General features: G+C 34.4%; 1 long non-coding RNA gene across 1 annotated transcript; it reads left to right on the forward strand.

The window, feature by feature from the left end:
• Positions 1 to 2,919: 2,919 nt before the first annotated feature.
• On the forward strand, positions 2,920 to 9,346 carry LOC144962260 (uncharacterized). Its single transcript, XR_013643425.1, has 2 exons — positions 2,920 to 3,144; positions 9,105 to 9,346. It is a non-coding gene; the product is annotated as an uncharacterized LOC144962260 (long non-coding RNA).
• Positions 9,347 to 12,211: the final 2,865 nt, after the last annotated feature.

Consider the following 12,211-nt stretch of genomic DNA (forward strand, 5'->3'; position numbering starts at 1 on the left):
AAATGAGTTTTTATATAGCACAATATCCACTAAACGTGCTCAAAGCGCTTTACAAGGGGTCCCTGGTCAACAGCAACATTTAAAATGTAGGACGGGACATGACGCCTCTGTTAAGCGATATTACATTTTTTTCGGACAAAGACATCGCCAGGTACTCATTTTACACATGAGTACGGTGAGAGAATGTGAGTAAAGAGCCTTCTCCATTGCCATCCGGAAATATAACGATCAACACACAAAACAATATGTAACCTTGAACGTTTATAGTCTGGTTAGTACAGTTTATTGAGAATTACTCATATACGCAGATGAAAAAAAACAATAACAAAGACCTCAGTTACGTCAACTTCGAGATATCTGTAGATATTATGCACTTGGCTAATATGTTCACAACATTGCCATCCGGAAGTGTAACTGGCCAACACACAAAACTGTGTGTAACAATGATCGTTTATAGTCTGGTTAATACAGTTATGAGAATTACTCATAAACGCGGATGACAAAAACAATAACAAAGGCCTGAGTGACGTCAACTTCGAACTATCTATAGATAGTATGAGCTTGGCTTAGAAATTCACAACATTGCCATCCGGAAGTATAATTGATAAACACACAAACATATGTGCAATTATGAATATTTATAGTCTGGTTCATACAGTTTAGTGAGAAGTATTCATAAACGTGGAGGGCAAAAAACAATAACAAATACCCTAGTGACGTCAACTTCATTCTATTTATATGCAGAATCTTGAGACTTGGCTCTAACTTTTCCTTTGTAACTGAAAAACAACAACTTTATGTTTTGATTTTTGGGTAGATGGTATTGATAGAATGCGTTTGGCCAAGGGGTTCACAACATTGCCATCCGGAAGTATAACGGACCAACACACAAACTCTGTGTAACCATGAATTTTTAAAGTCTGGTTAATACAGTTTAGTGAGAACAACTCACAAACGCGGATGGCAAAAACAATAACAAAGGCCTGAGTGACGTCATCTTCGAACTATCTATAGTAATGTGTATGTAAAAAGTTTGCGAATGTAGATGCGGAGAAGTTTCCGTATGTGGTTTTGAGTGTACATGTGATTTTGTGTGTATGCGTGTTAGTGTGAATTCTAGTCTATATAGATAGTATGCAGATGACGTCACTCAGGCCTTTGTTATTGTTTTTGCCATCCGCGTTTGTGAGTTGTTCTCACTAAACTGTATAAACAAGACTATAAAAGTTCATGGTTACACAGAGTTTGTGTGTTGGTCCGTTATACTTCCGGATGGCAATGTTGTGAACTCCTTGGCCAAGCGCATTCTATCTATAGATAGTGTGCGCTTGGCTAAGAAGCTCACAACATTGCCATCCGGAAGTATAACAGACAACACAAAACTATGTGTTACCTTAAAACGTTTATGACTTTACTGATTTAAGGCCCTTCGCTTCCTAATCATCCGTTCGGGACGCCTCGGCTGCCTCTCTAATCATAATTGTCATTGCCTTCCACAGTTCACGGTCTTTTGCTGTGGATGCTAAGTTCATAAGGTATTCCTTTGATTTTATTCTTTGTTACTTTAAAGGCGTTACAGGTCTCTATTCAGGACAATTAACGTACGGTCTACCTTGATATTTGCTGTGTCCAGATGGGGTGAAAAACGTATTCCTGGCTTTATTCAATGTATATAAGCACGGATTTTACAAGTGTTGTGTATAATTTTAATTTAGTGTTTATTTTTATTTTATCTTTTCGAATCAATATATGTAATAATTTATTTAGTGCAATCGTCGATAATTTTTTCTTCTTTCTACGTCTTCCTTGTCTATTATTATTATTATTATTATTATTATTATTATTATTATTATTATTATTATTATTATTATTATTATTATTAATTATTATTATTACTATTACTATTATTATTCATTATTATTATTATTATTATTATTATTATTATTATTATTATTATTATTATTATTATATTATTACTATTATTATTATTATTATTATTATTATTATTACTATTATTTTTTTTTTATTATTATCATTATTATTATTATTATTATTATTATTATTATTATTATTATTATTATTATTATTATTATTATCAACATCATTATTATTGTTATTATTATTATCATTATGAATTTTATCATTATTATTATAATAATTCCAAAACATATTTTTTTAAAAACGAAAGCAAAAAAAAAAAAAAAACACACACAAAACTAACAAACCAACAACACCCCCCCCCCCCCCCGAAAAAAATACAATACAAGACAGACAAACAAGAAAAACAAATGTCAAAATACAACGTGACGACCTCAACAACTCAATAACATACTCGACATGATCATCTGTTTCTTGGACACTACTGAGAATATCTCACTTTTCACTTTCACTTTGGTGATCGGAACCTTATATATAGTGACGAAGTTCCTTTAAGTCACTGTCAGATTTATATATAGAAGGAACGGAATTGATGACAATCAGATCTTTGTTAATGTTTTTAGACAACCATTTTGATGATTAGATCTCACTAAATTATAACAATCAGACTATTGACGGCCAAGGTTACACACAGTTTTATGTGTTGGTGCATTATGTCTGGCTGGAGGATGTTGTGAATATTTTACCCAAACTCATAGCATCAATATCCAAAATTAATTGTAGGCTACTATCTTCGTTGTTACCAGAGTTCATGCTTTTACCATAATATTATTTATGCTCAATTTTGGTCCCATCTAGTTATTCGATTACGAAGTCTACGCTCAATATCGCTCGAAGCATTTGATTCCCATTCGTGGTGTCCGAACAATGTTTGGAGCATACCGTTCGAGCAGAGTTCGAGTGGAGCAGTGAATACAAACTAATGACACAACTTGACAATATCACTCCGCCGCTGGGAGTCAATATAAAAGGCGTGTCACACCGGTTACAATTCAGTCGCTGTGTATCTTGCAAAGTTAAAGTCACAAGTCAAATCATTGCTGTTCAGGTTTTCCGTTGAGAGAATCCACATCGACCATGAAAAAGACGTGTTGTTTGTTGTTGTTGATCGTTTTGATCACTACCACATCCCTTGTGTCCTGGACGGATGGCGCGTCCATTGGATCTGGTGTGGAACCAGCAGCTATGGATCATCCACTCACAAAGGTTAGTAGAATTGTTTTTATTTAAAGTTAGTTTTCTTTCTTCTTCTTCTCTCTTCTTCTTCTTCTCTCTTCTTCTTCTTCTTCTTCTTCTTCTTCTTCTTCTTCTTCTTCTTCTTTCTTCTTTCTTCTTCTCTTCTTCTTCTTCTTCCTTCTCTTCTTCTTCTTCTTCTTCTTCTTCTTCTTCTTCTTCTTCTTCTTCTTCTTCTTTCTTCTCTTCTTCTTCTTCTTCTTCTTCTTTCTTCTTCTTCTTCTTCTCTTCTTCTTCTTTCTTCTTCTTCTTCTTCTTCTTCTTCTTCTTCTTCTCTTCTTCTTCTTCTCTTCTTCTTCTCTTTCTTCTTCTTCTTCTTCTTCTTCTTTCTTCTTCTTTCTTCTTCTTCTTCTTCTTTCTTCTTCTTTCTTTCTTCTTCTTTCTTCTTCTTTCTTCTTCTTTCTTCTTTCTTCTTCTTCTCTTCTTCTTCTTTCTTTCTTCTTCTTCTTTTCTCTTCTTTCTCTTCTTCTTCTTCTTCTCTTCTTTCCTTCTTCTTCTTCTTCTTTCTTCTTCTTCTTCTTTCTTTCTCTTTCTTCTTCTTCTTCTTTCTTTTTCTTCTTCTTTCTTCTTCTTTCTTCTTCTTCTTCTTTCTTCTTCTTTTCTTCTTCTTCTTTCTTCTTCTTTCTTCTTCTTTCTTCTTCTTTCTTCTTCTTTCCTTCTTCTTTTCTCTTCTTCTTCTTCTTCTTTCTTCTTCTTTCTTTCTTTCTTCTTCTTCTCTTCTTCTTTTCTTCTTCTTTCTTCTTCTTTCTTTCTTCTTCTTCTTTTTCTTCTTTCTTCTTCTTTCTTCTTCTTCTTCTTCTTCTTTCTTTCCTTTCTTTCTTCTTCTTTTCTTCTTCTCTTCTTCTTCTTCTTTTCTTCTTTTCTTTCTTCTTCTCTCTTTCTTCTTCTTTCTCTCTTCTTTCTTTCTTCTTCTTTCTTTCTTCTTCTTCTCTTTCTTCTTTCTTTCTTCTTCTCTTCTTCTTTCTTTCTTTCTTCTTCTTTCTTTCTTCTTCTTTCTTCTTCTTTCTTCTTTCTTCTTTCTTCTTTCTTTCTTCTTCTTCTCTTCTTCTTTCTTTCTTCTTCTTCTTCTTCTTTTCTTTCTTCTCTTCTTCTTCTTTCTTCTTCTTTCTTCTTCTTTCTTCTTCTTTCTTCTTCTTTCTTCTTTTTCTTTCTTCTTTCTTCTTCTTTCTTCTTCTTTTTTCTTCTTTTCTTCTTCTTTCTTCTTCTTCTTCTTTCTCTTCTTCTTCTTTCTTCTTTCTTCTTCTTTCTTCTTTCTTCTTCTTTCTTCTTTCTCTTTCTTCTTCTTTCTCTTCTTCTTCTTCTTTCTTCTTCTTTCTTCTTCTTTCTTCTTCTTCTCTTTCTTTCTTCTCTTCTTTCTTCTTCTTTTCTTCTTCTTCTTCTTCTTTCTTTCTTTCTTTCTCTTTCTTCTTCTTCTTCTTCTTTCTTCTTCTTTTCTTCTTCTTTCTTCTTCTTTCTTCTTCTTTCTTCTTTCTTTCTTCTTTTCTTTCTTCTTCTTCTTCTTCTTTCTTCTTCTTTCTTCTTCTTTTCTTCTTTCTTTTCTTTCTTCTTTCTTCTCTTCTTTCTCTTTCTTCTTCTTTCTCTTCTTCTTTCTTCTCTTTCTTCTTCTTCTTCTTCTTCTTCTTCTTTCTTCTTCTTTTTCTTCTTCTTCTCTTTTCTCTTCTTCTCTTCTCTTCTTTCTTCTTCTTTCTTCTTCTTTCTTCTTCTTTCTTCTTCTTTCTTCTTCTTTCTCTTCTTTCTTCTTCTTTCTCTCTTCTTCTTCTTTCTTCCTTTTCTCTTCTTCTTTCTTTCTTCTTCTTCTTCTTTCTTCTTCTTCTTCTTCTTTCTTTCTTCTTCTTCTTTCTTCTTCTTCTTTCTTCTTCTCTTTCTTCTCTTTCTTCTTCTTCTTCTTTTCTTTCTTTCTTCTTCTTCTTCTTTTTTCCTTCTTCTTTTTTTTCTTTCCTTCTTCTCTTTTTCTTCTCTTTCTTCTTCTTTCTTCTTCTTCTCTTCTTTCTTCTTCTTTCTTCTTTCTTTCTCTTCTTCTTTCTCTTCTTTCTCTTCTTCTTCTTCTTCTTCTCTTCTTTCTTCTTCTCTTTCTTCTTCTTTCTTTCTTTTTCTTCTTCTTCTTCTTTCTCTTCTTTCTTCTTCTTCTTCTCTTTCTTCTTCTTTCTTCTTCTTTCTTTCTTCTTCTTCTTTCTTTTCTTCTTTCCTTTTTTTCTTCTCTCTTCTTCTTCTTTCTTCTTCTTTCTTTTTTCTTTCTTCTTCTTCTTCTTCTTCTTCTTCTTCTTCTTTCCTTTCTTTTCTCTTCTTTTCTTCTTCTTTCTTCTTCTTTTTTCTTTTTTTTTTCTCTTTCTTCTTCTTTCTTCTCTTTCTTTTTCTTCTTCTTTCTTCTTCTTCTTCTCTCTTCTTCTTTCTTCTTCTTTCTTCTTCTTTTTCCTTCTTCTTTCTTCTTCTTTTCCTTCTTCTTTCTCTTCTTTCTTTCTTCTTCTTTTTCTTCTTCTTCTCTTCTTTTCTTTCTCTTCTTTCTTCTTCTTTCTTCCTTCTTCTTTTCTTTCTTCTTCTTTCTTCCTTTCTCTTCTTTCTTTTCTTCTTTTTCTTCTTCTTTCTCTTTCTTCTCTTTTTCTTTCTTTCTTTTCTTCCTTTTTCTTCTTCTTTCTTCTTCTTTCTCTTTTTCTTCTTCTTTTCTTCTTCTTCTTCTTCTTCTTCTTTCTTCTTTTTCTTTCTTCTTTCTCTTTTTTTCTTCTTCTTTTTTCTTTCTCTTCTTTTCTTTCTTTTCTTTCTTCTTTCTTCTCTTCTTTCTTTTCTCTTTCTCTTCTTTTTCTTTTCTTCTTTTTTTTTCTTCTCTTTCTTCTTCTTTTTTTCTTTTTTTTTTTTCTTTTTTCTTCTTCTTCTTTCTTTCTTCTTTCTTCTTTCTTTCTTCTTTCTTATCTTCTTCTTTTCTTTTCTTCTTTCTTTCTTCTTTCTTTCTCTTTCTTCTCTTCTTCTTCTTTCTTCTCTTTCTTCTTCTTCTCTTCTTTTTCTTTCTCTTCTTCATTCTTCTTCTTTCTTCTTCTTTCTTCTTTCTTCTTTCTTCTTCTTTCTTCTTCTCTTCTTCTTTCTTTCTTCTTTCTTTCTCTTCTTTCTTCTTTCTTCTTTCTTCTTCTTTTCTTCTTTCTTTCTTCTCTTTTCTTCTTCTTTCTTCTTCTTTTTCCTTTTCTTCTTCTTTTTTCTTCTTCTTTCTTCTTCTTTTTCTCTTTCTTCTTCTTCTTACTTCTTTCTTCTTCTTTCTTTCTTCTTCTTCTTCTTTCTTTCTTCTTCTTCTTTTCTTTCTTTCTTCTTTCTTTTCTTTTCTTCTTCTTTCTTCTTCTTTCTTCTTCTTTCTTCTTCTTCTTCTTTTCTTTTCTCTTCTTCTCTTCTTTCTTCTTTCTTTCTTCTTCTTCTTCTTCTTTCTTCTTTCTTCTTCTTTTTCTTCTTTCTCTTCTTTCTTCTTTCTTTCTTCTTTCTTCTTCTTTCTTCTTCTTTCTTTCTTTTCTTCTTCTTCTTTCTTCTTTCTTCTTCTTTTTCTTCTTCTTTCTTTCTTCTTTCTTCTTCTTCTTTCTTCTTCTTCTCTTCTTTCTTCTTCTTTCTTCTTTTCTTCTCTTCTTCTTCTTTCTTCTTCTTCTCTTCTTCTTTTCTTTCTTCCTTTCTTCTTTTCTTCTTTCTTCTTCTTTCTTTTCTTTCTTCTTTTTTCTTCTTTCTTCTTCTTTCTTCTTTCTTCTTCTTTCTTCTTTCTTCTTTCTTCTTCTTTCTTCTTTCTTCTTTCTTCTTCTATTTTCTTCTTCTCCTCCTACTCCTCCTCTTCCTCCTTATCCTCTTGCTCCTCTCCCTTTTTCTTCTTCTTCTTCTTCTTCTTCTACTACTACTTCTTTTTTTTTTGGTCATATGTTTGTTGTCCTCATGGTAGAGTTCAGTTAGTTGGACACAACAAAGGGAAAGAATCGGTGGCAATTGCATTCCCCTCACAGGTAAAATACGACCCGTTCTTCCTGCCAGACATAGCAATCGTACTAAAATACATAACTTTGTATAACCTCAAACTTTTCGTAGTCTGTCAGAGGGGGAAGACTTCCGTAGTTTCTCATCACTTTTATTATATAAATCAATCTTTTAGCCAGTATGGGCTTTCAATTAGTTGCAATGTCCAATAAATATTACAATTCAAGATAAGTTTCATATTTTTAAGTGGTGTGATTTTTTAAAATTTCAAAACAATATGCGGAGTTGGTTATCGTTTATTAACTATATTGGTGACTTAAAACAATAATATTGAGCTGAGTGTTGTCAGCTTCATTCATTCCGGGGCCATACTACGTCTGGTTCCAAGCCATCAAGATTTGGATCTTTTTTCATAATTAAAAAAGGCTTTTTTTGTAGCACAATATTCACTAAACGTGCACAAAGCGCTTTACAAGGGATCCCTGACCAACAGCAACACTTAACATGTATGACGTGAAATGACGCCTGTTAGGCGGTATTACAATTTTTTCGGACAGAGACAACGCTGTTAACGACCAGGTACTCATTTTGAACCTGAGTCCGGTGAGAAAATGTGAGTATAGAACCTTCTCCAAGGACCTTCCGATCCTAAAACGACTGTCAGACCACATAGTCGCATATTATTTAAGACAAACAAATAAAACTGATGAAAACGAAACCTAGTCATTGTGCTTAGGAATAGATAGAAGGAACTTGACGTCACTCAGCTCTTTGTCATTGTTTTAATAAGCCAGCCATTGTAATGAGTAATTCTCAATATATAAAATGGATCAGAATGTAGGAAGATCACAGAGAGTATCATCCAGAAACTTGAAGTATTCCAAAACAAATGTTTGCGACGTATCTTTAAGATATTCTGGTCAAAAACAATATCAAATGAGGACCTGAGAGCGAGAGCTGAAATGGAGTCTCTGGAGAGTATCATTAAAAGTAGAAGATGGCAACGGTTGGGGCATGTCTGTCATTCAGTTCTTTGTTATTGTTTTAAAAGCCAGCCATTGTAATGAGTAATTCCCAATAAATTCTATCAACATTCAAAGTTACACACAGTTTTGTGTGTTGGTACGTTATATCCGGCAGGCGAAATTTTGTGCGCTTTTTGGTTAACCGTATAACATCAATGCTTTAGTAATGGTTAATTTTTGTGTCCCATGTTACAAAACGATCTTTTACCATAACAATTCTGGATATATACAGACATCCGCTTATACATCCGCACACGCGTAACCCCCACCCCTAAAACAAAAACAAAACAAAAAAAAGAACAAAAAAAAAACACATAGACCTATTGATGATATGCTTTTGTAAAATACTCACATCTGCCCGCCGGCTGAAACATACTACCAACACGAAGCTTATTGTCTGATATATTTATGTTAGAACTAATCAAAATGGAGGCCCAAAAACAATGATCAAGCCCTAGCACATATTATTCTAAATAATCAGTTGAACCAACGGGCAATAGAATTGCCTCAATTTAAGAAAGGTTGGTAAGTTACTTGTATATCAATCTGTGGAAAATGCGTTTTATTATTTTTAGATTTGATAGTAATTCTGTGCTCCATGATACAAATTTAAGATTGGCTGTAAGGAATAATGTTGATCCCGAGCCCTATTTTTGATGAATAAATTATAACTTAAATTTGGACCATGTTTTCGCATCAGTCTATCTTCAGTTGTGTGATTGCTTCTCACTAAATTCTCCCTAATAAACTTCAAACGTTAATGTTTACACGAAATAGTTTTGTGTAATTGGACGATTGGTATGGTAGGCAGAAGTGGTGTATATTTTACTTAAACAAATAATATCAATACTCAAATGCTATGTTTAACGAAATTATATTACAGACCCACATACCGAAGGAGATGCGAATTTCTTTTCTCGACATTATCATCGTCATCTCATTTTCATTATCATACATTTTTACCTTCTCTCTCCACAGGCCAAACGCGCCACCAATGACGACGTTCAGGCCAAACTCCTGGAGGGTGACTGTCCGATAGGAGTCTGGGGTTGTTAATAAAATATGGACGTAAAGACAAATACAGAGAAACATGCAATCTAGGAAACAGACAAAATCAAAATTCCATTGTCAATCTTTATCAAATTCAACATCGTAAAATAAAATTTATTTCGGACAGCATCTGTAAATTAATTCAAATAAAGTTACAATAAAGAGTTTTATTAACTTCTTTTTTAAATTTATTTTTTAAAATACTTAATAAATTTATTATTATTATTATTATTATTATTATTTATTATTATTATTATTATTATTATTATTATTATTATTATATTATTATTATTATTATTATTATTATTATTATTATTATTATTATTATCATTATTATTACTATTTATATTCTCATTTTTATCATTATTATTATCATTATTATATTATTATTATTATTATTATTTTTAATTCAGAAAAGTGAGTGGAGCAGGCACTTATGTTGGTAACAACCAGATATGAAGTGAATAGAAAAGTGCCAGAAGACAATAGAGAATAAAATTTTTTCTATGTTATATGTTTGTGTTGAGAATATTGGCTATTAAGCTTAACTGCTGGTCAAAATTATTCGCGATGTTGGTGTACGAACGAATCGGCGGTCTCAAGAAGTGGGTGAGAGAGGGATCTAGTAATGTCTATGAGTTTGAAACGAATATTTTGTGTGTTCGTGGATAGCTCACACGGTAGAGCCACGCTCTCACCTGCCAGGCGGAGTTGTCGTACCAATAAGGTCGCAGGTTCAAACCCCACCACCGCCGCGAAAAAAATTTTATTCTCTATTGTCTTCTGGCACTTTTCTATTCACTTCATATCTGGTTGTTACCAACATAAGTGCCTGCTCCACTCACTTTTCTGAATTAAAAATTCACCCCATACACCGGAGCATACTCAATGTCTCAATCGTTTCTATGTTATATGTTTGTGTTGAGAATATTGGCTATTAAGCTTAACTGCTGGTCAAAATTATTCGCGATGTTGGTGTACGAACGAATCGGCGGTCTCAAGAAGTGGGTGAGAGAGGGATCTAGTAATGACTTTGAGTTTGAAACGAATATTTTTGTGTTCGTGGATAGCTCACACGGTAGAGCCACGCTCTCACCTGCCAGGCGGAGTTGTCGTACCAATAAGGTCGCAGGTTCAAACCCCACCACCGCCGCGAAAAAAATTTTATTCTCTATTGTCTTCTGGCACTTTTCTATTCACTTCATATCTGGTTGTCTCCTTGTTCGCCAGCTCACATCTTGGTACACCATGATCCATTTCTTATTGGATCCACTGCGCGTGCTTTCATGCTTTGCATGTCAATAAGATCCACCTGACCTCTTGATGTACATCATTTATGCTCTCAGTTAGCGAGTGTATATCATTGTCTATTAAACTTAGGGCAGCAAATTTACCACCAACTTCAGCCTCAAATTTCAGCAACTGCTGGATCTTTCAGTTTCTCGATATCAAACCTTAGTCTTGTTTTTGAGGCATCAGGTTTTGTTTGAAGTTTCAAATTGAGTGGACAGAGAACAAAATCATGATCGCTTCCTATATCTGCTCCTGGATATTTTTTTGTCTTTGCCTTATTTATACCCGACTTAAATCTCTGTGGAGCCAGTATAAAATTAATTTGGTTGTGTGACTGACCATCAGGGGAGTGCCATCTTGTTGTTCGTGTTCTTTTGTGTGGGTGGAGAGTGTTTGCAATAGACAACGTATGGGCTTTAACATATTCTAGTAGTCTCATGCCCCTATCATTGTTCTTGTTCATTATCCCTATACCAAAACGTCCTATTGTTCCTGTCCATTTTGGATATGCGTCTGGTCCCACCTTTCCATTCCAGTCTCCTTGTACTATTAAGAGGTCCTTCTTTGGTATCTTGGAAATTGTTGCTTCTAGAGTCTCATAAAATTGTTCTGTATCTTCATCACTGTATTCTGATGTTGGCGCGTAAACCTGTACTATAGACACATTTTTGGACTGAGTTGTGACTCTGATGGTGATTATCCTGCTGGACACGGGGGTACATCATTCTATGATAGCATTGGTGTTTTCTTTCTTAACAATGTATGCAACTCCATGTTGATGGACCCTTTCATCCACAGAGTACCATATTTTGTGGCCTTCTGTCGACACTGTTTCACCAATGCCTGTCCACCTCAACTCACACAAGCCAATGATGTCCCATCTATAGTTGCTTAATTCATGTGTTAGCTCGGCTACTTTTCCCACAGCGTAGAGCGTTCTCACATTCCAAGTCCCAAGTGTCATACCTGTGGTTGGTAGTTTCATTTTCCTGTATCCAGTCGTTGATTTATCACGTCCACCCTTGGATATTGCCGATAGAACGCGCGGTCGTTGTTGTCCCGGGCCTCGACCGATCCGGTGTCATCATTATGTTATGTTTGCTTCCCACGAGTCCTTTCTGTGGGCTGGTAGACTTGGAAGCGCCCGTCTCCTCTCCAAGTCGATGTGACCCAAGCAGGGTGGCTGATGGGTACTGGCATTGCCAAAGGGCCCCCATGATTCTGTCCGGGACTGTTTATTGAATATTCGCAGCTACCCTATTACAGGGCCTTCCCCTATCCGCATCCTGGGGACCCGCTGGGTTGGAGTGTTGTCTTCTCCTAGTGCCTAGCAATCCTTGATTGCCAAGGTACCCCAGCTTTTAAATAGAATCTAGAAAAGCAACATAAACTTCAAGACAATGCTTTAACTATTTAGTTCTCTGGTGCTGTCTGTACCCCTTTATGGTTGCGAGGCCTGGACCATGAATGCTGACACGGAAAGGAGAGTTCGCGCAGTCCAACTCAAAAAGGGTACCGAAAACCCACAAAAAATAACAAAATTTTGGAAAATTTGGACCCAAGTAAGTGTTCTGGACGAAGTAAAAAAAACTGGGAGGGAAAGGGAAGAACCCCCTACTTTTCAAAGGTAAAAAAGAAGAACATTTTGTTGGGTTTGGTCACCCTCGAAAAACACGAAACTTAAGAAAGACAAATTGCAGGGCAAAAGTAGAAGGGTGCCTAAAAAAGGAAGACAAGGAAAA

This window comes from Berghia stephanieae, unplaced genomic scaffold (genome assembly GCF_034508935.2).
Source record: "Berghia stephanieae isolate SIO BIC M18660-M18661 unplaced genomic scaffold, UCSD_Bste_1.3 scaffold748, whole genome shotgun sequence".
NCBI lineage: Eukaryota > Metazoa > Mollusca > Gastropoda > Nudibranchia > Aeolidiidae > Berghia > Berghia stephanieae.